Source organism: Symphalangus syndactylus, chromosome 21 (assembly GCF_028878055.3).
Source record: "Symphalangus syndactylus isolate Jambi chromosome 21, NHGRI_mSymSyn1-v2.1_pri, whole genome shotgun sequence".
Classification (NCBI taxonomy): Eukaryota; Metazoa; Chordata; class Mammalia; order Primates; family Hylobatidae; genus Symphalangus; species Symphalangus syndactylus.
In genome coordinates, this window is record NC_072443.2 from 71,597,891 (window position 1) to 71,624,767 (window position 26,877).

The 26,877-nt window shown below is 46.3% G+C and overlaps 1 long non-coding RNA gene and 1 pseudogene across 1 annotated transcript in view; one reads left to right on the plus strand and one right to left on the minus strand.

Annotated features, from left to right (window-relative positions):
* The first annotated feature begins 294 nt into the window (after positions 1–294).
* The window catches only part of LOC134735487 (uncharacterized), a 66,695-nt gene continuing 40,112 nt past the window's right edge, over positions 295–26,877 (plus strand). Inside the window, exons 1-2 of the long non-coding RNA XR_010118664.1 lie at positions 295–487; positions 1,260–1,366. This is a non-coding gene — a long non-coding RNA (uncharacterized lncRNA). The remainder of the gene's footprint in view (positions 488–1,259; positions 1,367–26,877) is intronic.
* On the minus strand, positions 15,591–16,427 carry LOC129471225 (coiled-coil domain-containing protein 137-like; annotated as a pseudogene).

Consider the following 26,877-nt stretch of genomic DNA (forward strand, 5'->3'; position numbering starts at 1 on the left):
AGATAAGAAAACTGAGGCTGCAGGGGTTAAATGTCTTGCTCCAGCTCCCGCGGAAGCTAAGTGCCTTTCACCTAATCCTGTGTGGTCCGGCTCCAGGGTTCACACTCTACACTGCCTCTCAAGTGTGGCACCTTTTCAGGATTTTAAGGGAATATGTTGCTGTGACGTTGACAGGGCTTGAGGAGAGACTGAAAGAAAGCGCTTCAGCCCCATAGAGGAAGTCCCCAAAGGATGGATGGTTCTGGAAGTTGCGGGTTACCAGGACAACGCATCCCCTCAGCCTGGCCACGCCCCCCGGGCTCCTGCTCACTGGTTGCAAAACTCAGCTTTACCCCGGCAGAGAGCTTCCCTTCCCGGGGTCCGCTGGGGAAGCGTCCGCGGCTTGTGGTGGCTGTGGTTTGGTGCCCAGGACCCACACGTAAAAGGACCTCATTCGGAGGCAGGGGCACGCGCTTGTCCCCAGAACTCAAACCCCGGAGTCCCTCCGGTAGGTGGTACAGAGGCGAGTTTGACCCTAAACAAAACAGGGCAGGGTCTTCCTGTTTGTTTTCTTCCTCCAGCGGGGAGCAACGGCTGCTAATTGGATAGTGAAGTAACCGATTTATTATTCTCTTATCCGTGCTGAGCAGAGCTGTAGGAAATCTCCGGTGCCGGGAGCAGCACAGGGGGGTATCTCGGGGTCTCTCTGAGAAGGAGTTGACAGTGGGGACAAAAGCTGCCGGCTGCCATGTTTTATTTGGCCTGCCCAGTGTTTAAAAAAAATGTTTTTAAATAGATGCTGACATTTTTAAAAGGGGAAGATTATACATACACTTCTACATCTCCGACTTGTGTCAAGAAATGGGAAGTTCTGGGCCCAGATCCCCATAAGTCAGCGATGAAGGGGGCCGAGCAGGGGCTGCCCGTTAGACGGCCGCAGAGTCCCAGCCCCCAGCCCTGCTCACCTTTCTTACCTCTCTGGCCCCGTCGGCATTTGAGCCTGGGACCCCAGACGAAAGGATACGCTTCCTTTTAGAACCCCTGCCAATCTGAGGACGGGGCCACCCCACAGACGCCATGGCTCAGCACGCAGACCAATGGCCGAGGAGTCTGGCAAGGGGCGCTTGGTGAGTGGGTTTAATGACAGATTAAGTTGCCCATTAGAAAGCCATTAGAACACAGCATGATGCATCACGGGTAAACGAGAGAGGCTGAAGTCAGAGACAGGTTCTTGGAGCGCTGGATCCAATTTAATTCTTCTATTTTTTTTAAAACCCTAGGCAGATGATAATGGAGGCTGTAAATCACCCTCTATGCAATGGCTCATCATAAAGGATACGGAGCAAAATTAGAGGAGGCACGAGAAGGAAAGCCGGTGATGAACAAGGTAGGGGCTGCTGCAGGGTGATTGAAGACAGGCTGGGAACGCGGGAGAAGCCGCTGGAAACTGGCTTGGGCTGGAGGTCTGATTAAGGCATCCCAAGCCAGAAAAGCCCAGAGCCCAGCTTTCTGCTCTGCCTTGGGGAGTAGGATGGGGGAATATGTGTGCAGAAAACTTCCTGAGACAGTGCCTCATAGTGCCATCTACATGGAACGTGAAGTCCATCAGAATGTCTCTAAATCCTGTCTCTGTTGGGTTTTGGCTGTGTGACTTTGGGTAAGTAACAACCTCTCTGAGTCACATTTTCCACCTGTGTTAAAGGAGTTAATCATCTCAAATGCAAAGCGCGGTGCTGGATATCAGGGTGGTCACCTGCTAAGTGATGCTTTCTTCTGTTTAATGTTGTAAAAGATATAAATGAGACGGTCCCCAAATGAGGGTAGATTTTACTCCCGTCTAGCTCAGGTGGCACTTGTCGGGGAGATCAAGCAGTTTCTGTTCCTCCCTAGTAAAAACAGGAAGGCTTTCCTTGGCGGGGTCCTCTGAGTGCTGGAAGAGGGAGAGGGTGTCCACTCAGCGAGGAGGCAGGAGGGCAGCCTTGCACACACTGGGCACCTCTGGGCCTCCAGCACTGGATGTCAGCTGTGCTTGTTGAATGGATGTGCTGCCCTCAACCCCCAAATCTGTTCTCTGCCCTTCTCTATCCTCTCTGTGTCCTGGGATGCTGACCCCAGCAGTAACTCACCCAGTGTCTTTATCTGGGCTCTCCCAAAACAGAGCCCCAGATAAGGATGTGAGGGCAGCCTGTTTCTTGGGGAGCTTATGGTGAATGTGGAGCTCCCCATGCAGGCCCCCCATCCAGGAGGGACTGATTGCCCCTCTGTTGGCTCCTTCAGGATTTGCCTCAACTACAGAGAGAGGCATGGAACACGCCCTCCTGGGCTGCTCACATCCTCATCTGCATGGGGGCACAGAAGCCCAGCCATTCATCCCACAGGAGACTCAGGACATGCTCCCAGTACCCTGCTGGGCTGCCCAAGGCTTGGCTGATCCTTTATCCCTGCATCACATCTCAGCTTCTCCCTCTGCCCAAATCTACTTCCTCCCCATTCCTTTCACAGGCATTGATTCCCTGATAAACACCTTGCACCCCATATTCCATCTCAGAGTCTTCTTGCAGAGAACCCAACCTGTGGCGAAGCTGGTCTCAGGACTCGGAGTGAGGGAGCAGGGAAAGAGGACAGGAAGGCAGGGAGAGTCAATTTAAGGGTATGTTGTCTGAGACAAAGATTCTGCTAGGACCTCTGAGATGGGTACAAGATTCCTGGAGCCTTTCAGTGGGCAGTATCTGTCCATCAGCTCCCAGGCCCCACAGAACCAGAGCTGCCTGTGAGGGCTTTCATTGCCCTGCATTTCTGGGCTTCACATATGCACTAGCTGAGAGGGCTCCCTGTCTTCCAGGACGATCCTGAGCAGAAAGTGGGTGCACTTGAGGTGGCATGCTGTTGCGAGAGTGTGAGCTTTATGAGAAGCAGACCCAGGGGGCATGGTGTGGGGCATCCCAAAGGACCTGCTATACATTAGGTGCCTTGGTCGTGGGGAGGAGCCCTCGGGAGTTCTGAGGGTGGGAGAAGAGGTAGGTGGGGTTAATCCTTTCCCATTCCCTCCCTGCCTCAGCACCACGGCTCAGGCAGTAGCGCTGCCAGCTCTTCCTGGGATCAGAATCATGGCCCCGCTCCCCTTGTCCCTTCAGGCTGAGGAACATAAGGGCTTCCCATGGTTGCTGGTATCTGAGTGCCTCAACCTCCCTTGCTGGTTCCTTTCCCTGCCCACACCTTTGTCAATAGTTCCCCCCACTGAAGTCTCTTTGGTTGAGCAGTTGGTGGGGATGCTGACTGATAAAGTGGTCTAGGCCACTGCTCACTGCTTAAAGCCTTGCTTCAGACTGACCTTCCAGGGCCCTGCAGCTCCCCCTTCTCCAACCCCTCCAACCCCTCCAACCTTTCTCCCTCCCAGCTGGTCTGGGTTCCCTATGGCATCTACTTGCTTTTGAATCTATTTCTTATAGATACATGTGTGTGCTCCTCTTTCACAGCCTTACCTTTTCACATGGAGGAAGAAAAAACCCATTTCTATAAAGCTATTAAATGTTTTCCTTTCACAAACACCAGTTTTGTACATCAGAAGCACTGCCTTTCATGCCTATTGAATTCTCAGAAATGGGCTTCGAGTGCCTATTTCAGGAGTTGAAATCTGAACATCAGCTCTTTCTTCCTCTCTGCATTCCTGCCACACAGTCCTAATCCTCTCCAGTGTGATGGATCCCTCTGGCTGGGTAGAAGGGAGATCATTTCAAGGAAATGTGAAAAAGAAAAGAATAGTATTCCATTTCAAGAGATTTTTCTCCTGACACAGTTATTTTCCACAGGTGACAGGTATTGATACTGATGAAAGATTCTTGAGTGAATACAAACCACTCCCCACCCCCTCCCCGTCCCCAACACACATTCTCCAGAAATTCCAGAATGCCTAGTGAGTGGATTAATTCCACATATATTTAGTGCCTAACTACATGCCAAGGAGCTGGGTGCTAAGAACAAAAAAGTACGATTCCTGCCCTCTGCCATAGAGTTTGTGATCTGTGTTGATGCATTAAAGATTAACCCAATGATTACACAAAATGTGATGTTGCAATTTTGCCTTTGCACTTGCTGTTCCCTCTGCCTGGAGTGCTTGTCCCGGCAATGTGTCTGCCCGGCTTTCTCCATACTTCCTCTAGGCCTTTCCACAGTCATCCCTCCTCACTCATGGCCTTCTTGGCCACTCACTCTGTCAACATTCCTGTTCTTTTTTTCTCTCTAGCATACTTCTCTGTTTATGGACCATCTCTCCCAGAATGTAAGCTTCATAAGAATACGGATTTTTCTTTTCATAAAATCTTTTATTGTTCCTGCAGAGAACAAAATTCCCAGAGCAGAAAACAATGCATGGGATATAGTAGATGCTCAAACAATGTGTATCGAATGAATAAACATTGACCACACTAAGTGCTAGTAAGCGTGGGCTGAGAAGGATTAGAGACAGGAGAGTTTCCAAGGAGAGCGATAGTTGGGCTGATCTAAGGAAAGTTGGGAGGCATCAAGTAAGCCTAAAGGAGAGGGAAATAAATCCGTGCAGGAAACATCAGCATATGCCAGGGTGCTGGGTGAGCAGGAGCATGGTGGGCTTAAGAAACTAGAAGGAGGCCGGGTGCGGTGGCTCACGCCTCTAATCCCAGCACTTTGGGAGGCTGAGGCGGGCAGATCACGAGGTCAGGAGATCAAGACCATCCTGGCTAATACAGTGAAACCCTGTCTCTACTAAAAATACAAAAAAAAATTAGCCAGGAGTGATGGCGGGCGCCTGTAGTTCCAGCTACTCGGGAGGTTGAGGCAGGAGAATAGCCTGAACCCAAGAGGTGGAGCTTGCAGTGAGCTGAGATCGCGCCACTGCACTCCAGCCTGGGCAACAGAGCCGAGACTCCGTCTCAAAAAAAAAAAAAAAAAAAAAAGAAACTAGAAATTCAGTGGGATTTGAGCACAGAGGATGGAAAAGATATGTGGGGAGGGATTAATGACAAAGCTGACACTTAGAACTGTCACACAGTGCTGGGAACTAGGCCAACCTTCACACAAGTCTGGGAGAAAGGTACTATATGTATTCCCATTTTACAGGTGAGAGAATCAAGGCCCAGATAGTGTAGGTAACTTGCACAAATTACAAACCTAATGAGCAGCAGAATTAGAGTTCAAATGCAGGAACTTTGATCCAGAAGCCTAAGGTCTAAAATCCATGTGGCTTTTAGTCTCCGGTAGAAGGACTAGGAGGGGTTGGCACAGGTAAGGCTTTGTAGTGACATAGAATCCCACGTTGGGGCTAGGATAGAGCTGGCAGATACAGGCTGGATATCTCCTAGGATGATTGTTACAGACCTCCCAACTCCCAACTCCCCACCCCACCCCATCTCCAGAGCTGCACATGCTCTGAATGGATTGACCTTAAAAAGCTTGCTTCCATTCTAGTCAGGATGGGCAAAATCAGTCTAAACTCCCTGAAGATTTGGCCATGAACCAATAAGATCCCTTCAGAGATTAGTATAAAGCTAGTGCTCTGTTCTCTGCGATGACAGGTTATTTTAAAAAGCATTAACTAGGTCATTTGCAATGCAGTGTGAGTGGCAAAGGCTGCTGACTAGAATCCTCTTGGGACTTTTAAAAAATCCAGATGCCCAGGCTGCACCCTCACCAATTACATCGGAGTCACTCAGGCGGTACCCAGGCATCAGTATTTTTTAAAGCTCCCTGGGGAAGCCCAATGTGCAATCAAGTTTGAGAACCAACAGTCCAGTCCCCAGCTACTCAAAGGCTGGAGCAGGGATCGGTAGCATCAACATCCTTGAGAAGCTTGTTAAAAATGCAGAATCTCAGGCCCTTTCCCAGACCTACTGTTTCAGAGTCTGCATTTTATTTTTTTAATTTTATTTTGTTTTTTATTTTATTTCTTCTAAAAAAAGGGGGGATACATGGGCAGAACATGCAGTTTTGTTATATAGGTATATGTGTGTGCCATGGTGGTTTGCTGCATCTGTTGACCTGTCCTCTAAGTTCCCTCCCCTCACCCTCCACCCCTCAGCAGGCCCTGGTGTGTCCATGTGTTCTCAATGTTCAACTCCTCCTTATGAGTGACAATATGCGGTGTTTGGTTTTTCTCTTCCTGTGTTAGTCTGCTGAGGATGATGGTGTCTAGCTTCATCCATGTCCCTGCAAAGGACACGATCTCATTCCTTTTTATATAACCTCATGTGGTTAGTGGCTATGGTTTTGGATCATGCAGTTCTGGAGCAGGGCTTTTCAAACTTGTGTGGATTCTGAGGTGGCCAGATCACCTGAGGTTGGGAGCTCGAGACCAGCCTGACCAACATGGAGAAACCCCGTCTCTACTAAAAACAGAAAATTAGCCGGGCGTGGTGGTGCACGCCTGTAATCCCAGCTACTCGGGAGGCTGAGGCAGGAGAATCGCTTGAACCCAGGAGGCAGAAGTTGCAGTGAGCAGAGATCGTGCCGTTGCACTCCAGCCTGGGCAACAAGGATGAAACTCCGTCTCAAAAAAAAAAAAAAAAAAAAAAAAAAAAAAAAAAGAAGAAGAAGAAGATTCTGCATTTTAACATGGAGATTCGTATTCACACAGGTTTGAAAAGCCCTGCTCCAGAGCTGCATAGTTCAATACCATAGCCACTAACCATAGGAGGTTATTTAGATTTAAATTAAAAATTCAGCTCCTCAGTTGCACTAGCTACATACATTTCAACTGCTCAATTGCCACGTGTCACTGGCTGGTGGCTACCATATTGGACAGTACAGATACAGAATAATAGCCTGATCATTGCCAAAAGTTTATTGGACAGTACTGCTCCAGAACATTCTGGAGTGGTGGTAATTCACCAGTCTTTTTTCCTGTGGATGCTGCAGGCATACAGACAGACAGCGCTACCCTCCCTGGATGGGACAAAATTAAGATACATTCAACCAGGCACACACGGGATGTATCTAGATTATTGATTTTCCGCTCATTTGAAATAAATCAAGGACATGGCCATGTCTTCCCAAGCCCTAAATAAGTGCAGTTTGTAGGGTAGGAAACAGATGAGTGGGAAAGAAAGGAGAGGAGAAATGCAAGAAGCAAGATCAATTTCAGGTGCTAGAACAGGATACAAGAGGGTTAGCCCAGGCCCCCACACCTCCCTGTCAGTCTCAGCACTGCCTGCTAATCACAAGGCAGGAGAGCACTTGGCAAGCGAATGTGATTGATTTGTGACTCCAGGTGCAAATATGAAAAGGGGGCATTTAGTCAGCTAAATAATAGCCAAGCTGTAGTGTGACAAGGCTGGGGGCTTAGATTGTTTTTCTTCTGCTTTAGGGTGGAGATGGCGGCAGAGAGTTCCACCCTTCTGCAAAACCTTGCCTGTTTTCTGGGAAGGCCTGGCGAGGTTTCCCCCTTGTAGACCGTTTAGTTGCAGGCAGAGGGATGTATAATGGGGCTAGAGCTGAACAATATGATGACAAGCCAGACCAGCAGTAGAGAGAGATGTATATTTTTCTTGGAAAGCTGCTGTCCATGTAGACAGCAGCTGACAGTAGATGAGGGGCAGCAGTTAGCGGCAGATCATTTGCCTACTTGCACACTACCCCTTGGGTGTGCTCCTTCCGAAATACTGTGGGTCAGGGCAGGGTGAAAAGGGTGAAAACTCAAAACAGAGAATGCACCAAAAAAAGTACCCTACTACACAGCAACAGGCACCATTCAGTGCTGTTTACATCTTTTCACACTTTCAGCTTTTAAGGCTAATACTTCTACATAGTAAAGCTTTTTGCATTTTGAGATGTTTTGTGGTTGCCTTATGGGGCTGGTCCTCATGACCGCCTCTGGAAGAAGTCAGAGTAAATTTTGCCATCCCTTTAGACTTGAATAAAGCCCAGAATGGTTAAGTGAGTTTTCCAAAGTCACACAACTGCTCATGAGTTGAAGATGTAAAATAATCATTCCGTTATTGTTTATTCATAACTATTTACTGAGAACCCTACTAAGTGCCCAGCCCTGGGGATGCTTCTGTAATGTCTGTTTTCATGGAACTTGGAGCTTGGATTCTAAAGAGGCTGATAGAAAAAAAAAAGTAAACAAATGAAAGAACCACAAATTACAGTAAATGCTGCAAAGGGAAGACAAACTATGAGAATGCTGATAGATAAACAGGGAAAGGGATGGGGCAACTTGGAGAAGTTGATTTGCAAAGGCTTCTCTGAAAAGGACATGTTTATGCTGAAACTTGAAGAATGAGATGTAACGAGAGCGGGAGAAGAACATTTCTGGCAGAGGGAGCTGCATAAGTAAAGACAGATAATTGAAAGCGCACGCAGCCTACGTGGGCCACGTAAGGAGACAGGTGTAGCTGGTGCTGTCTGAGAGGCAGAGAGCATCATCTGAGATAAGAGCACGTAAGGGCCGCCCACCTCCGTCGCCCCCAATGTATCCCTACGTCCAAGGGGAATTTTGTCTTCACCTTTCAGTTCCTCCTCCTCGTGGCCCTCTGATGAGGGTCAGTTCAGCCAGCCCATTCCAAGACTTCGTGCTGTGGTATCAGGAGGTCTGGGAAGGGGGATGAAGAAGAGACACAGTTCTGGGAAGGGGGAAGGAAGAAGATAGGGTTTCAAAGACAAGGACCCTGAAGCCTGAATGTCTGCAAAAGCTGGAGTAGAAAGCTGAGAATGAAGAATTGAAAAAGAGCAAAGGGTCAGAGGTTCCAGGGCCGCTGCCAGCCGCAGAAAGAAGGCCTGTCGGGTGCATGTAAGCCTCTTCAACCTCCTTCAGGGATGACTTAAGGCTTTGTCTCTGTGCTTCTTCCAACAGACTATTGATTAAAGACTGAATGACATGGACCTCAGAGTTTATGTGAGTTACTCTAAAATATGGTAAAATCAGGACTTCACTCCCAACTGAGAGCCTTGCAGAGTGAAGATTTTCTCTAGAGACCATCTGATAAATGCGGGCTCCCATACACAGAGATGTGAGCTAGAGCTGGGCAGCAAATAATATATATTATATTCTTCTCCACTTAAGGTCCAGATTGTCTGATGTCACATCTTTGGTGACCGTTCCATTTGGGAACCCTAGCTTACTGGATGGAGCTGTGTGCATTGTGAGGTTGGCCCTTGCTGTGTCTGAGCTTAGAAGAAGGAATAGCAGGGGTAATAATCATTATGATAAGCACTTCTTGAGCACTCACTACATGTCAGGCACTGTTCTGAGCATACTACATGCATGGGTTCTTTTAATGTGCATAACCCCACAGGATTAGTAGGTGCCATTTACATCCCCATTTTACAAATAAGAAAACCAGGGCACAGGGTCTCAGAGTTAGCAGGTGGGATTGCCGAGATTGGAACTCAGACAGTTTGGCTCCAGAGCTCCTGCCCTTTAGCACTGTGGAGGTGACTTGAGAGACGCCCTAAGTTCCAGCCCAACCACAAATACCACCCCCCATTGGCCATAGTACATGACTAAATGTGACAATTACTTATTCAGCATTTATTAAAAGCACAGTATTGTCCTAAGCACTTTACATGTAGTATCCTATTGCATCTTCTTATCAACTCTTTTAGATAGGTACTGTTATTCTTCATCTTTTACAGAGGAAGGAATTGAGGCTCAAATCAATAAGTAACTTGGTGAGAGTCTCCCACTTAAATAATTGGTAAAGTTGAAATCCAAATCTAAGCATCCAACCCTGAAGCCCAAGCTCTCAACTAACCCTGGTCACTTTTTTGTGTAAGGACTTTGTATCTCTCAAATGCCCCCTATTAAAATGAACCTCAGCCATGTGGGAGCAGTGTGATAATTTTTTTTCCTGCCCCTAAAGCATGTTGAAGATTTGGGGACAAGTTTTATTGAAACTCCCCAAGGCACTAGCTTTCACCCTTGGTGGTAATTATCTAGTGACTGCAGATGCCTAATTAAAAGAGTTCAGGCACACTGATCTCCTTAATTCAGTTTCTTCCAACCCCCATCTTCATTCTGCCCTTGTCTTTGAACTCCTCATGCTTTGTCTCAGTGATCTCCACTACCAGCTGTTAACATCTACTGTATTGGGATGAATCCCTGACACACAACTTCAGCCCTGACCTGGCTCCAAATCTCCATGTCCTTCATTCCACCTGCTCCAAGACCTAGGCACCTGGATTTTCCCTAGTGTAGCTGAGGCTGGCATCCCCACCCAGATCCCACGGGGTCTTTTTTCTACCCCCATTTCCAAGCCGCTGCCCGCATTGCTGCAGGCAAAGGCTCACATCTGCAACCTTTTCCTGAGGCTTGCCCTTGAGCAACGGGAGCAGCCTCACCCAGACTCATACTCTCCACCTTTGCCTGACCTCAGATACTGATAGCGTCTGTTCCAAGAATCTAGTGCAACTTCCTTAGACTAGCAATCAATACCTCCTGCACCTGGTGACAACCTCGCTGTCAAATCTTCACTCCTGCTCAGCTGCAGAGCAGCTCCTCAGCCCTGAAGAGTTCCTCTGCCTTCTGGCCTTCTTGCCTTTGCTCACTCAGCTTCTGTTTGGAATGTCATCCGCCCTGCTTCCAACTGTCAAAATTCTACACATCCTCTGAAGGCGAGTGACACTGTGCCTCTGCCCACGAGGCATTCCCAAATTGTGCTTGCCCTTGCAACGTGGGTTATTGCTAGTTATGCATGGGTCTCTAGTCAGCATGGTTTGTATTCTAAAAGGTCAAGAATGAATCTGATTCTCTCAGCTATCTCTAGTTAAGGGTTCAAATGTGTACCCACCAAAGGATATTGAAGTCTTAACCCTCAGTACCTGTGAGTATGACTTTATTCGGAAATAGGGTCGTTGCAGATGTAATCAAGTTAAAATGAGGTCATTAGGGTGAGCCCTAATCCAAGAGAAGAGAGACAGAAACAGACGGGCACAGAAGGAAGATGATGTGAAGACACACGGGGAGAACACAGAGGCACAGATTGCAGTGACGATGCTTGCATGAGCCAAGGAACTCCAGATCTACTGGCAAAACCAGAAGCTCAGAAAAAGGCATGGAGCAGACCTTCCCTAGAGCCTTCAGAAAGAGCACAGCCCTGCTCACACCCTGATTCCAGACTCCCAGCCTCCAGGAAGGAACTGCGAGACAATAAATGTCTGTTGTTCTAAGCCACCCAGTTTGTGGTCCTTTGTCACAGCAGCCCTAGGACACTAATATATTAAGTATCTCACACAGTGCCTTCCACAGAGTAAGTAATGGCAAAGGCTTGTTGAATTCGTGTGGGGGTGGAATATTTCTCTCACTAGCTTTTTTTTTTAAACAAGCTACTTAATGTTTATTGTAACATGCCTTGCACTACGTTGATAGAATCTCTCAGATTTCCTAAACCTTTTGTTGTTATGGCATACCTATACACTACCCAGCCCCCACTTGTACGTTCCATATGTACTCTTTTTTCTTCCTTCCTTTCTTTTCTTTTCTTTTTTTTTTTTTGTTTTCTTTTACTTGCTCAGAGAGTTTTACTGTGAAAGGGAGTCAGGAATATTGACAACAGAATCCAAGCAACTCCACTGGAAAAACAATGAAATAAGAATCTACGGAGCGGGAGAATGATGTGTGTATGCTTGTGTGTATATGTGTGTGTATGTAGTGTGCATGTATTATATCAGTATGTGTGGCTATTAAAAGAGAGACAGAAATATAGTTTAGCCTTTGCATCCTTGGGAAAGAGGACTGCTAGGATAGCCTTGTAAACTGAGAGTCTCTAATTTAACAACCTTTGTTACACAACTTTTCAAAGTGTTTGCTATTTGTCTTCTGTGTTTCTTTTTTTTTAAATTTTATTATTATTACACTTTAAGTTTTAGGGTACATGTGCACAATGTGCAGGTTTGTTACATATGTATACATGTGCCATGTTGGTGTGCTGCACCCATTAACTCATCATTTAGCATTAGGTATATCTCCTAATGCTATCCCTCCCCCCTCCCCCCACCCCACAACAGTCCCCGGAGTGTGATGTTCCCCTTCCTGTGTCCATGTGTTCTCATTGTTCACTTCCCACCTATGAGTGAGAACATGCGGTGTTTGGTTTTTCGAACTTGCGATAGTTTACTGAGTATGATGATTTCCAGCTTCATCCATGTCCCTACAAAGGACATGAACTCATCATTTTTTATGGCCGCATAGTATTCCATGGTGTATATGTGCCACATTTTCTTAATCCAATCTATCGTTGTTGGACATTTGGGTTGGTTCCAAGTCTTTGCTATTGTGAATAGTGCCGCAATAAACATACGTGTGCATGTGTCTTTATAGCAGCATGATTTACAGTCTGTTGGGTATGTACCCAGTAATGGGATGGCTGGGTCAAATGGTATTTCTAGTTCTAGATCCCCGAGGAACCGCCACACTGACTTCCACAACGGTTGAACTAGTTTGCAGTTCCACCAACAGTGTAAAAGTGTTCCTATTTCTCCACATCCTTTCCAGCACCTGTTGTTTCCTGACTTTTTAATGATCGCCATTCTAACTGGTATGAGATGGTATTTCACTGTGGTTTTGATTTGCATTTCTCTGATGGCCAGTGATGATGAGCATTTTTGCATGTGTTTTTTGGCTGCATAAATGTCTTCTTTTGAGAAGTGTCTGTTCATGTCCTTTGCCCACTTTTTGATGGGGTTGTTTGTTTTTTTCTTGTAAATTTGTTTGAGTTCATTGTAGATTCTGGATATTAGCCCTTTGTCAGGTGAGTAGGTTGCAAAAATTTTCTCCCATTTTGTAGGTTGCCTTTTCACTCTGATGGTAGTTTCTTTTGCTGTGCAGAAGCTCTTTAGTTTAATTAGATCCCATTTGTCAATTTTGGCTTTTGTTGCCATTGCTTTTGGTGTTTTAGACATGAAGTCCTTGCCCATGCCTATGTCCTGAATGGTAATGCCTAGGTTTTCTTCTAGGGTTTTTGTGGTTTTCGGTCTAACATGTAAGTCTTTAATCCATCTTGAATTAATTTTTGTATAAGGTCTAAGGAAGGGATCCAGTTTCAGCTTTCTATATATGGCTAGCCAGTTTTCCCAGCACCATTTATTAAATAGGGAATCCTTTCCCCATTGCTTGTTTTTGTCAGGTTTGTCAAAGATCAGATAGTTGTAGATATGCGGCATCATTTCTGAGGGCTCTGCTCTGTTCCATTGATCTATGTCTCTGTTGTGGTACCAGTACCATGCTGTTTTGGTTACTGTAGCCTTGTAGTATAGTTTGAAGTCAGGTAGCGTGATGCCTCCAGCTTTGTTCTTTTGGCTTAGGATTGACTTGGCGATGCGGGCTCTTTTTTGGTTCCATATGAACTTTAAAGTAGTTTTTTCCAATTCTGTGAAGAAAGTCATTGGTAGCTTGATGGGGATGACATTGAATCTATAAATTACCTTGGGCAGTATGGCCATTTTCACGATATTGATTCTTCCAACCCATGAGCATGGAATGTTCTTCCATTTGTTTGTATCCTCTTTATTTCATTGAGCAGTGGTTTGTAGTTCTCCTTGAAGAGGTCCTTCATGTCCCTTGTAAGTTGGATTCCTAGGTATTTTATTCTCTTTGAAGCCATTGTGAATGGGAGTTCACTCATGATTTGGCTCTCTGTTTGTCTGTTATTGGTGTATAAGAATGCTTGTGATTTTTGTACATTGATTTTGTATCCTGAGACTTTGCTGAAGTTGCTTATCAGCTTAAGGAGATTTTGGGCTGAGACAATGGGATTTTCTAGATATACAATCATGTCATCTGCAAACAGGGACAATTTGACTTCTTCTTTTCCTAATTGAATACCCTTTATTTCCTTCTCCTGCCTAATTGCCCTGGCCAGAACTTCCAACACCATATTGAATAGGAGTGGTGAGAGAGGGCATCCCTGTCTTGTGCCAGTTTTCAAAGGGAATGCTTCCAGTTTTTGCCCATTCAGTATGATATTGGCTGTGGGTTAGTCATAGATAGCTCTTATTATTTTGAGATACATCCCATCAATACCTAATTTATTGAGAGTTTTTGGCATGAAGCATTGTTGAATTTTGTCAAAGGCCTTTTCTGCATCTATTGAGATAATCATGTGGTTTTTGTCTTTGGTTCTGTTTATATGCTGGATTACATTTATTGATTTGCATATGTTGAACCAGCCTTGCATCCCAGGGATGAAGCCCACTTGATCATGGTGGATAAGCTTTTTAATGTGCTGCTGGATTCGGTTTGCCAGTATTTTATTGAGGATTTTTGCATTAATGTTCATCAAGGATATTGGTCTAAAATTCTCTTTTTTGGTTGTGTCTCTGCCTAGCTTTGGTATCATGATGATGCTGGCCTCATAAAATGAGTTAGGGGGGATTCTCTCTTTTTCTATTGATTGGAATAGTTTCAGAAGGAATGGTACCAGCTCCTCCTTGTACCTCTGGTAGAATTTGGCTGTGAATCCATCTGGTCCTGGAATCTTTTTGATTGGTAAGCTGTTGATTATTGCCACAATTTCAGAGCCTGTTATTGGTCTATTCAAAGATTCAACTTCTTCCTGGTTTAGTCTTGGGAGGGTGTATGTGTCGAGGAATTTATCCATCTCTTCTAGATTTTTTAGTTTATTTGTGTAGAGGTGTTTGTAGTATTCTCTGATGGTAGTTTGTATTTCTGTGGGATCGGTGGTGATATCCCCTTTATCATTTTTTATTGCGTCTATTTGATTCTTCTCTCTTTTCTTCTTTATTAGTCTTGCTAGTGGTCTATCAATTTTGTTGATCTTTTCAAAAAACCAGCTCCTGGATTCATTAATTTTCTGAAGGGTTTTTTGTGTCTCTATTTCTTTTAGTTCTGCTCTGATTTTAGTTATTTCTTGCCTTCTGCTAGCTTTTGAATGTGAACTATCAGACAAATTCAGCTGTCTGATAGTTCCTCTGGAAGTTTTGTCTCAGAGGAGTACCCGGCTGTGTGAGGTGTCACTCTGCCCCTACTTGGGGGTGCCTCCCAGTTAGGCTGCTCAGGGGTCAGGGGTCAGGGACCCACTTGAGGAGGCAGTCTGCCCGTTCTCAGATCTCCAGCTGCGTGCTGGGAGAACCACTACTCTCTTCAAAGCTCAGGTGGAAATGCAGAAATCACCCATCTTCTGTGTCGCTCACGCTGGGAGCTGTAGACCGGAGCTGTTCCTATTCGGCCATCTTCTTCTGTGTTTCTTTCTTCCTTTCTTTCTTTCTTCTTTTTTTTTTTTTTTTTTTTTGGTCTCCCTATGTTGCCCAGGCTGGTCTTGAACTCCTGGGCTCAAGCAATCCTCCTTCCCTGGCCTCCCAAAGTGCTGGGATTACTGTGAATGACCCCACAGGCCGACTATCAACTAGGCCTTGGCCCTAGTCCATCAGGCACTCACCCCTTGCAGGACGTGGACCCGCCGGTGCCGAACGTGTGAACGAGTACCTGGAGGCCTCACCCCACACTGCTGGAATGGCCAGAGAAAAGGATCTGCCTGCCTCACCCACCCAGGTGTGGCAGCTCCTGGTGCCAGTTTCCCAGGAGCGTGGCCAGGCCCCGGGTCTCTCCATCACAGCTGTGGCTCTGGCTTCTTGTTGGAAGTTGGTTGGGGGGGGTCACTCCCCACGCAGCCGCCACTGCTGCTTCAACATCTGTAGGCCTGCATGACCCACTCTCTCTCCTCCCCGGCAATCCGCTGGTAGGCCAGGGAGGCAGTCAGAGCCTGGACTACACCGTGGGGGCTCAGAAGCATCCTCAGCATCTGCAATCTCCTGCCAGGCTGATCCTTCTTACGCTCCTTCAGGGCCTGGTAGTCAGTTCTGGGCGCTGCAGGACAACCTCACCAAACTTCACCGTGTCTCGGAGCAACTCCTGCTCCAGCCGGTCTGCCATCTTTTCCTCCTTTTTCTGCCAGACTTTATCTAGTCGTCACTTCTGGAATGCTTTGTTTGCTTTTTTCAGCTCAGACTTCTCCATAGGAGCTGCCTGGATCTCTGGCTGCCGGGTGGCCTGGTTCTTGCTGAGGAATAGCACGTGCTGGGTCTCTTGCTGCATGCGCTCGATATGGGCCTAGGGAGACTCCCCCTTCCTCTGCTTGAACTTGGGGACGGCAATGTCGGGCTCCACTCCCTTTGCTTCCTTTGCCAATGTCTTTCTGAAGGCCACCTGGGCCGCTTTCTTCCTCTTCTTGTTACCGGTCAGATTTTTCATCTCCCGGCCGCTCCTCATAATCTCCTGGAGCCGGAAAGAGATCTCCTGCTCGTCCTGGGTTTTGGGCTTGCAATTCACTTTCGCCTCTTTGCGTGAAGCCTGGACCACGGGACTGGGCGCTGCTTCCCCAGGGCTGCACTTGCTGCCGCTGCTACGCCCGCCGGGGACTCCCAGGACCCGCCGGCGCCCTGGGCACCGCTGCTCCACGTCCAGCTTGCGCCGTCTCCACGCTGGAAGCTTCCCTAGCGAAGCCACTTCCGCCTTCCTCCATTTTTTAAAGTGATTAAGAAACACTGGCTAAAACTTCTTCAGTTGTAAGCAGTAAAACTGCATTCAAACTGAGTTATGCAAAAATGAAATTCAGGAGTCTGGACTTCAGGTATTGCCAGATCCAGAGGTTCAGATACTATCAGCAGTGCTTTTTCTATCCATATTACACACAGACTGTCTCCAAGCAGCTGTCCTTGAGGGCCCCTATGAGTGTCATTTACATCTTACTGCCAGCTATCTGGGAGGATTGTGAAACACTGCCCAGCCCTAACAAGCCTAGATTAGTCAGCAGTGTAGGCGCTAAGACTCCCACTTATACGGACAGAGAAGATAAAAGACCTTCAGCCATTTCACAGTGCTGCCTGGGGAGGGCTCCTTTTCTCCTGATATTCTAGGAGAACAAGAAAAACAGGGCTTCGTAATCTGATAGGTATAAATTCAAATCTAAGATCTACCAGTTACTAGCTCTGTGATCCTTAAAGTTCTTGAAGCTTTGGTTTTTCATCTGTAAAATGGAGGTAATGGTAGTCACCCATAAGACTGTTGCTAGGATTAGTTGAGACCGTGCATGTAAAGTTTCCCACAGAGCACCTGCACATGCTATAGCTAAAAGAGGAGAGGAGGAGGAGGAAGACTGTAAGTGGGGGATGCTTGTTTCCTGTTTCCAGAGAGCGGAGGACACCTGCCCACTCTATAATGTTTTCTGCTCTTGTGTTGCTTTGCTCAAGGTTGAAATCCCCAGGACAGAAACTCAGATTGGCCAAGCTTGGGTGATGGGAAAGGCCAGGTGACATCAGTGCACCTTGCTTGACCCACCAAGACCACCCAAATGGGGGTGGAGTGGTTCCCCAGAGGAAAATTGAGTGCTGTTAGGAGAAAGGAGGGGGCAGACACTGGGTAGGAAAAGTTGCAGATGTCCACCGCAGGCATCCTTCAATGCAGTGTGCCGGGAAGCACTGACCCATACTTTCTTCCCTTCACCCGCTTGTGTCTATTTTCTCCCCTAGTGGGGTCTGCAGAGAAGGGGGAGTAGGTGATTGTGGCTGACACAGTCAATTGCCTCCCCCAAGGACCTTTCCCACCTTCTTTTAGCTGGCTAAGTTTAAGAGTTGACCATCTCTGGCCTGCTCTGCCTGATGTGTGCTATGTGCTCGGCTCTGCTGACTCCCAGGGGCCTCCATCACACACGGAGCCAGGCTCATCAGCTGTCTTAATAAGTGGTGTTCAGGGACAGGGTAATGGGACCCAGCCCTTCCTAAGGTGTACCTGGGCTGCGACTCAGAATGGATGTTCAGAACAAAGAGACGCAACTGTGAGTGACCCCAGGCCCCACAGGCCGACTGTCAACCAGGCCTTGGCCCTAGTCCCTCGGGCACTCACCCCTTGCAAGATGTGGACCCGCTGATGCCCAGTGTGTGAACGAGTACCTGGAGGCCTCACACCCACGCTGCTAGCATGGCCAGAGAAAAGGATCTGCCTGCCTCTCCCCCACCCAGGTGTGGCAGCTCCTGGTGCCAGTTTTCCAGGCGTGTGGCCAGGCCCCGGGTCTCTCCATCATAGCTGTAGCTCTGGCTTCTTCCGGGAAGTAAGGTGGGGTCACTCCCGGTGCAGCTGCCGCTGCCACTGTTTCAATGCTCCGTAAGCCTGCACTGCCGGTTCTCTCCTCCCCTACAATCCACTGGCAGGCCAGGGAGACAGGGGCACAGGGCTCCTCCCCGGCCCCAGCAAGGGGATATCGCTTAGACTCACCAGATCATGGTAATTCCATTGCCCTTGCCAGCAACTGTGGGTACATGACGATCGTAGCAAGTGGGATTTAATGGAATATCCTCTGGGCACCTCTGGGAGAGTTGTTCCTCCTGAATAAAAAGACACATGGGCCAGGCACGGTGGCTCACACCTGTAATTCCAGCACTTTGGGAGGCCGAGGCAGGTGGAACACTTGAGGTCAGGAGTTCAAGACCAGCCTGACCAACATGGTGAAACCCCGTCTCCACTAAAAATACAAAAATTAGCTGGGCATGGTGACTCATGCCTGTAATCCCAGCTACTCAGGAGGCTGAGGCAGGAGAATTGCTTGAACCCGGGAGGTGGAGGTTGCAGTGAGTCGAGATCATGCCATCGTACTCTAGCCTGGGTGACATAGCAAGACTCTGTCTCCAAAAAAAAAACCCCACAAGGAAGAAAACCCCATCTCTTCTTCAGACTGATGTTTCTGGGTTCGCATGTGGTACCTGGAACAGTGGCAGCCTTCAGCCTTTCTGGAATAATGAAGAGACAAGCCCAAGAACAAAGCCAACATGATGAGGATGGCAGGACAGAAAGACAGGGAGAGGCTAATCCTTATTGAAGTCAGTCATTGGCTGAGCTATCCATGGATAGGACCTGCAGACTTCTTTTGATGCCTTACTGCCTAAACTACATTCAGGTGGGTTTACTCATACCATAGCCAAAGCATCTCAGTGATACATATATATGCTCATCTATTTCTAAATCTCCAACAAGGGTAAGAAAGCCTTTTAGGTCAGTGGTTCTCAAAGTGTGGTCCCTGGACCAGCAGTACTGACATCACCTGGAAACTTATTAGAAATGCATATTCTTGGGCCCCATCCAGTTCTTGTCAATCCGAAAGGGAATGGGTGCAGCAGCAATCATGCTTTCACAAGCACTCCAGGTCATTGTGATGCATGCTATAGTTTGCCAACCTCTGCTTTATATACTACTCTGTTGTCATACTGATATCAGAACTGACCACTGGGAGTGAGGGCACCACTTGTTATTCCATCCAACTTACCTTTTTCTATCATTGCTTCATTTGATTCTGCTATCCCTAAAACAAACAAAAAACAAGAAAAAAAAAAGAGAGAGAAAGAGAGAGACAGAAAGTATTTGAAAACCGTTGGCCAAATATACCTTTTGCTTTGAGTTTCAATCTGCTGACTCTGGGTCATCAGCTCTTTCCAAACAAGACTTTGGAGGTCTGCAGAAACCTGTAGTTGCTAGAATGTGGTAGACATTTCCAAAATATTTAGAAACACTAATAATCACTGTTATCAATAATGCTCCTTAGGGATCTCCCTTGAGCTATTGGAAGTGAAGTTAGCAAGGAACTTAGAGAGGCGTGCACTGTCTGGGGTGAGCAAACAGAATTTGGAGGGACAGAGGAGCCCTGAGAATAATGTTAGAAAAAAAAGGAATGAAAAACTTGCTGCAAAAAGGAGAAAAGAAGGAAAGAAAGAAAAGAAAAAGAAAATGATTCTCTTCAGGGAAGCTGGTGAAGATGGATTTGTTTTCCAGGACTCAATACATTTAGACAAAGGAGCCCAGAGAGGAAATCCAGGTTTAGGGGTGGTTTGAGCAAGGTGTCCAGGAGGGAAGTCAGGGGCACGTCTGGACACCTGGGAAGCCACGGATAACGGAGAGAACAGGTCGTGGGAGTAATGCTGTGCGAGAGGAAGAATGCCTCCACAGGACTGGGCTCTGGCACCACCCCTTACTAACTTTGGTCTTAAGCAGCTTCCCGAGCTTCTCTAAGCCTCAGTTTCCTCAACAGCCAATGGGCTCAGTGATTCTTATCTCACAGCTTGTTAGAAGTTTACATAAATCAATGTACTCTGATCTGAACTGCATACCCCCCAAATTCATATGTTGACGTACTAACCACCAATGCGTCGAATTTGGAGATAAGAGTCTCAGGAGGTAATTAAGCCTAGATGAGGTCATGGGAGAGGAGCCCCCATGATAGGATTGGTGGCTTTATAAGAAGATGAGAAAACAGAGAGAGAGAGAGAGAGAGAGAGAGTTCTCTCTCTTTACCATACAAGGACACCACAAGAAGGCAGCTGTCTACAAGCCAGGAAGAGGGCCCTCACCAGAACCGGAATCAGCCAGCACCTTAATATTAGACTTCCAGCCTCCAGAACTGTGAGAAAATAAATGGCTGTTGTTTAAACCACCCAGGCTATATATATATATATATATGTTTTTTTTTTTTTTTTTTTTTGAGACAGCGTCTTGCTCTGTTGCCCAGGTTGGAGTGCAGTGGCGCAATCTTGGCTCACTGCAAGCTCCGCCTCCCGGGTTCACACCATTCTCCTGCCTCAGCCTCTCCGAGTAGCTGGGACTACAGGTGCCCGCCACCATGCCTGGCTAATTTTTTTGTATTTTTAGTAGAGACGGGGTTTCGCCGTGGTCTCGATCTCCTGACCTCGTGATCCGCCCGCCTCGGCCTCCCAAAGTGCTGGGATTACAAGCGTGAACCACCGCGCCCGGCCGGTATTTTGTTATGGTAACCTGAGCTGACTAATACACAAGGTATATTAAGGACCTTGCATAGTGCTTGGCTCATTCTAAATGCTAGATAAATAAATAAGATTCATAACAATGAATACATTAATAAGCAGTAAGTTAGGAAAATGAGATTGCCAAGGTCTTTGAATGGCTAAACTGAGTATGTAATTTTTTATCTGCACCATGGGGAGTTTCTGAGCAGGAAACAAAAAGAGAAAAGATATGTGTGCATAGCTCTGAGGTCAGTGTGACAATAGGGCATTACATAAGGTGGGATTCAGCAAACGTGAGGTTGCGTCAGGATCACTTCGAGGGCTTGTGAAAATATAGGTTGCTGCCGCCTCTACTTTCTCTTTCAGATTCAGCAGGTCTGGGAAGGGGTTCAAGAATTTGCATTTCAAGTAAGTTCCCTGGAGATGCTGATGCTGCTTGTCTAGGGACCAGACTTTAAAAGAGGGAAGAAGAAAGATAAAGAGAGAAAAAACAGACAGAGACATTAGCATGACCTTTGGTCTAGAATGGCAGCAGAATGCTTGCTCCGCAGACATTCAGTCCACACTGTGATGCATGACGGAGAACGGAGGTGGTGCCTGGAGCTGCCAAAAGTAATTGCTTCAAGCATGGCACGCAATCATGGCACTGGTTTTTTGGTTTTGTTTGGCTTTAAGGGTAAACCACTATAATTAGAAAACTTGCAAAATCCTGACTTACAAAGTGAGCAGATTTCAAATCAGAGAAACTTAGTTTTCATGCCTTCCCCAAGTTGTGGATCACTGCTCAGAGATGACTATTTGGGGCCAGTTGCTAAGACTGATACTAGTTGCAAGGTAATATACACAGTGCTGGTAAGGTCAGCTTGATCTGCAGACCCATTAGGATGTTTGGTTGAATGTATGATGTTAGGAGTGAGATGGTCTGTTTTTTTTTGTTTGTTTGTTTGTTTTCTGATTTTTCTTAGGACCCTGAGGTGAACATATGTGGTTTCTTCCACATAGCGCTTATTTCTTCTTTACATTTGTACCTGCACTCTCCCTTTATCTTTTTTTGGGAAAATCCTTGTCATTGCATACTTCTTCTTCTTCTTTTTTTTTTTTTTGACAGAGTTTCCCTCTGTTGCCCAGGCTGGGGTACAGTGGTGTGATCTCAGCTCAGGCCAACCCCTGCCTCTGGGGTTCGAGTGATTCTCCTGCTTCAGCCTCCTGAGTAGCTGAAATTACAGACACGCATCACCACACCCAGCTAATTTTTGTATTTTTAGTAGAGACGGGGTCTCGCCTTGTTGGCCCTCAAACTCCTGACTCCAGGAGATCTGCCCACCTTGGCCTCCCAAAGTGTTGGGATTATAGGCATGAGCCACCATGCCTGGCACACTGCATACTGCTATATGGTGTCTGTCAGGCTGCTAAACTCCTCAGTCTTCCCGTAAGCCACAAGGGTGGGCATGGGATCGAGGTCTGCCCAATCCTAGTGTCTTCTCCCTTCAGCCCCTGTGACTGGGCTAAGGAAGCTTGTGACCAGACCAGCCTATCAGAATCCTTGTCTGGGATTCATCCATAAACCAAAAATAAAATTCTAAGTCCCCCAACCATGTTGATGGACCCCATCTCTTGGCCAAGGCATTCCAAAGTTAACCAGAAAAACTAGTTCAGGCCATGATGGGAAGAGGGAGTCAGACATGCTTCACCATACCTTCCTCCCCTTTTGGAATTCACGCTCACCTGACCAGCATTAACATCAACTCAACCTTAAGACTGATAGAACAGACCTTTTAAGTCTGATAAGAAACATTTACAATCTATTGTCTCTGCAGCCTGCCACCTGAGGCTTCATCTACACGAAAAACCTTGGTGTCTACAATGCCTTATCACAACCCAGACATTCCTTCCTTTGATTCCAGGTCTTTAGATAATAACTCTTTCAACCAATTGCCAATGAAAAAGTCTCTGAATCTACCTATGACCTGTGAGCACCCCCGCTTCCAGTTGTCCTGCCATTCCAGACCGAAACAATACACATCTTACATGTATTGATTGGTCTTCTTATGTCTCCCTAAAATGTAGAAAACCAAGTTGTAGCTCAACCACCTTGGGCACGTGTTCTCAGGATCTCCTGAGGGTTGTGTCGCAGGCCATTGGTCACTCATGTTTGGCTAGAATAGATCTCTTCAAATATTTTACAGAGTTTGACTCTTTTTGTTGACACACATGTGGGTACCAGAAGAGAGAAATCACTGTTTCCTTGGATGGCCCTAAGATGTGATGATGTGAGTGAAGCATGCAGTTCACCCAACCCCATAAATGAATGGAGTCTTCTTGTAAGAGGGAATCAGCCCCAACCTACAGAGAAAAGAGAAGCTAAGACTGCAGGGGAGGGAGAAAGGGGGAAAGGAAGGAAGAAGAGATGGGGAGGGAGGAAGGGACAGTGGAAGAGAGGAAGGCAAGGGGAGGGAGAAGAGATCCTTGTCGTTCGATTCACTAGCATCCCAAGGCTAATACCACATTCAAATTTTCACTCGCATGAGTCAAAAAAACTTCCCCGTTTTACTTAAGCTTTGAGTTAGTTTCTGGCACTTTTAACTAAAAAGGTCTGAATAATAAAGTTCATCAATCCACTCGTAACATCTAACTTCTAGAATTCAGGTTGTGCTGGGAAATTGCTAATTCAACACTCAAGTGCCTACATCAGCGTGGGAAGGAGTCCTTTGGAGCTGTCTGAAATTTCAGGGCATTGTCCCCATTGGAAGCTTTGAACGTTACACTTAGAAATGCTAATGAGAAAGAGAGAAAAGAGGGAGAGAGAGAAGGGTTAACCAATTTTCAAAAGCCGAAGTCAGTCTTTTTAGGAGAGAAAGAGGAAGGAAAAGGGATGGAAGACACTGGGAGTGTTTTTAGTGGATGAGACAATGGAGGGTCTTCCTTACCAGGTAGTGAGGAATTTTTTCCTACAAAAAGGACACTAGTGGCTTTTGTATTTGTAGAGAGGACTAACCCTCCTGGGGGTGAGCTGATCAAGGTGAAGTTATATAACCTATACAGTTGACTAAAGTGAATTCATCTCCATGCCCTCAGCAAGAAGAGTGAGAAAGAGTGCTGATAGGGTGTTGGTTCTGCCCATCCTCACCTGCAAGGGGCACGTGAGAGCTGAAGTAACCAGATTTATTTCCTACCTCCCACGGTGCAAGCACCTCACTGTGCTAGTGGGCATTTGAAGGGATTTTCCAAATGCAACTTTAACCGGACACAATTTTCATCTTTGTAGAAATTTAGAACCCGACTCCCTAAATAAGATGAGACATCACCATCACAGGCCGCATATTACAAGCCTGTACAGAGGGAGTGTGTGTGTGTGTATGTGTATGTGTGTGTGTCAGAATATATCTGATGGTTATTTGAAGCTCAGTGTTAATAAGCTATATAATAACTGAGTTCTATAGTATTTGAAATCAAAATCACTTTTAGATTCCTCTAGTCCTCTGGGCTCTTGTAAATGGTAAGTACATCAAAATGCCTTGTGATGGCCTTCTGGGAAAAAATCCTCTCAGCCCAATTTACCAGGCAACTTTTATCCCATTGAATAAACTCGAGGCTCTAAGGCAGTGACTCTGCCATCAACAACATATATGAAAGCCTGCACTTTGTGGTTGGTCTGTTTTGTGTGAGGTGGGCACTTGCTGTTCTACTTGCCCAGTGGTGCTTTTTAATTGGAATGATTTTTATTTGGTCTAATTTCCTGAAATAGAATACATCGCCTGCTTTAGAAACCCCAGATAGTCTATCAGCACAGAGAGCAAATTGTCCTAGGGTTCTTGGCTTAGCTGTTTGTGGGGGGAAAGACTGCTGGGCAGGGGGTTGGGGGGGCAGTTGTAGCATATTCAAATCTGATATGGAAACAGTTTGTGTGTGTTTAGGAAGTAACCGCAAATTTGACATGCCACCTCCACCCCAAACCCCAAACTGGTTCCATTCCAATAGGCAGTAGTCTCAAAGACTCTCTTAAATGTTTCATTTCTTCCTATTTATAACTCCCACAGTGAGCTGTTTTTTTAAGGGGAAATCAGTTTCTATGAACGTCTAGAGCCCCGAGTGGGTCTTTGCTCTTTATTTGTCCTGCTTTGTTTAAACCAAAGAACACCTCAAGCCAGTAACCAGGTGAGCAGGGGCCTGTGACAGGCATGGTCACCTGAAATCCATTTATGCACAGGGATTGAAGGAGTAATCATATTCTAAATAAGGCTAATCAAGCTTTTTGTGAAAGCGCCAAAACCCACACACAAACATCACCCTTGGTGTGTTCTCATTTCCATGGAGCAAAAGTGAAGGGGAGAAGGCTTACTGGGAAGCTGCCACTGGCACATAGAATTAAGCAAATGCTGTCCCATAGGTGTGCACAGCAGACTTCTTTTCAGAGGGAGGATGAGGAGAAGGCAATGTGGTTCTTGCATACTAAGGGACTCAGTGCACTGCTCTAGGTGTGATTTTTCTTTTCTGTCACAATTGAGCCCAGTTTGAATTTATCCCCTTACTTTCTTGGTTCACTCTTTTCCTTCATGGTAATCTTGCTGCTTAATGACCCTGGCCCCAGGCTTCCAAGGCAACTTGCCAAGAAGATCAAGTTTACTTCTGAAGTCCATGGCTTCTCACTTCCTCTTCCTTCGTCCCTCACCTCTTCTCACTTTTCTCTGCACACCTTCCGCACAACATCTGAAATATTCACTACCTCCAAGTGGCCCCACTTTTGCAACCCATCCAAGCCTGTCATTTGTTTAGAAACTACTACTTATTTGGGTTTTGGCTCTGGACCACTCATCAGCAAACATTTTCTGAAAAGGGCTAGATAGTAAATAGTCTCAGCTTGTGAGCCACACTGTCTCTGTTGCAACCCTTCACTCTGTTATATCATGTAAATAGCCATCAGCAATATGTAAATGAACAGGCAGATGTGTCTGTGTTGCAATAAAACTTCATTTACAAAAAGAGGCAATAGGCTTGATTTGGCCTAGTGGTCAAATGGAGTGAGTGCATGTGACATACATAGGAAACTCATGAGGCTTTTAAGAATGGTATGTCCCCCAAAACACTGCCAGCTTGACCTGAAAGGGACAGAGAGAACAGAATGAAAGAAGGCTGTCAGATCCCCAAAATTCTACAGACAGGAAACAGGTGGGTGAAACTACAGCTGCAAACAAGTATTACCCTTCATGAAAAAGGAAAGATGACTGTGAGAGCAGACCTTATAGGCTCAGAAGGCAGAGCTGAGAGCCATGCCTTGAAACCTAATAGAGTTTTTTCTGGTCGGATTTAGAAAATGTTTGGGACCAGGAACTCTTTTTTTCCTTTCATTCTTCTCTCGTTTCAAATGGGAGTGCTGTTACCCTGGTAGAGTATGTTTCATTTTGTATTTTCGGAGCAGATAATTTCTTTGCTAGCTTCATAGGTCCACAGATAGAGAGAAATTGTGCCACACACTGGACTATACCCAGAGCTTCACCCATGCCTATATTAGATGATTTATGTGATGAGAAATGAAACTTTTGACCTGATAAGACTTAGATGAGATTTTGAATTCAGGTTGATTGCTGTAAATGGGTTGAGAGTTTTGAAGAATGGGGTCAATGCAGTTGAGATAGACATAAAACTTTGGGAACAGACAGCAGATTTTTGCAGGTTGAACAATGGCCTCCAGGCCAGCACAGTGGCTCACACCTGTAATCCCAACACTTTGGTAGGCTGAGGAAAGAGGATCACTCGAGCCGAGGAGTTCAAGACCAGCCTGGGCAATATAGTGAGATACTGTCTCTTTTTAAATTAAATAATGGCAATAATAATAATGGCCCTCCAAAAGATTTCCATATCCTAATCCCTGGAACCTGTGAATATATTACTTTCCACTATAAAAGGAATTCTGCAGATGTGATTATGTTGAGGATCTTGAGATGGGGAGGTTATCCTGGTGGGCCCAATGTAATCAGAAGAGTCCTTGTGAGAGATCAGCAGAAGCATCAGAATCAGAGAGAGAAGATGTAAGGATGGAAGCTGAGGTCAGAGAAAAGAGAAGATGCCACACTTCTGGCTTTGAAGCTGGAGGAAGGGCCCACAAGCCAAGGAATGCAGGCAGTCTCTAGAAGCTGGACAAAGCAAGGAAGCAGATTTTCCCCTAGAGCC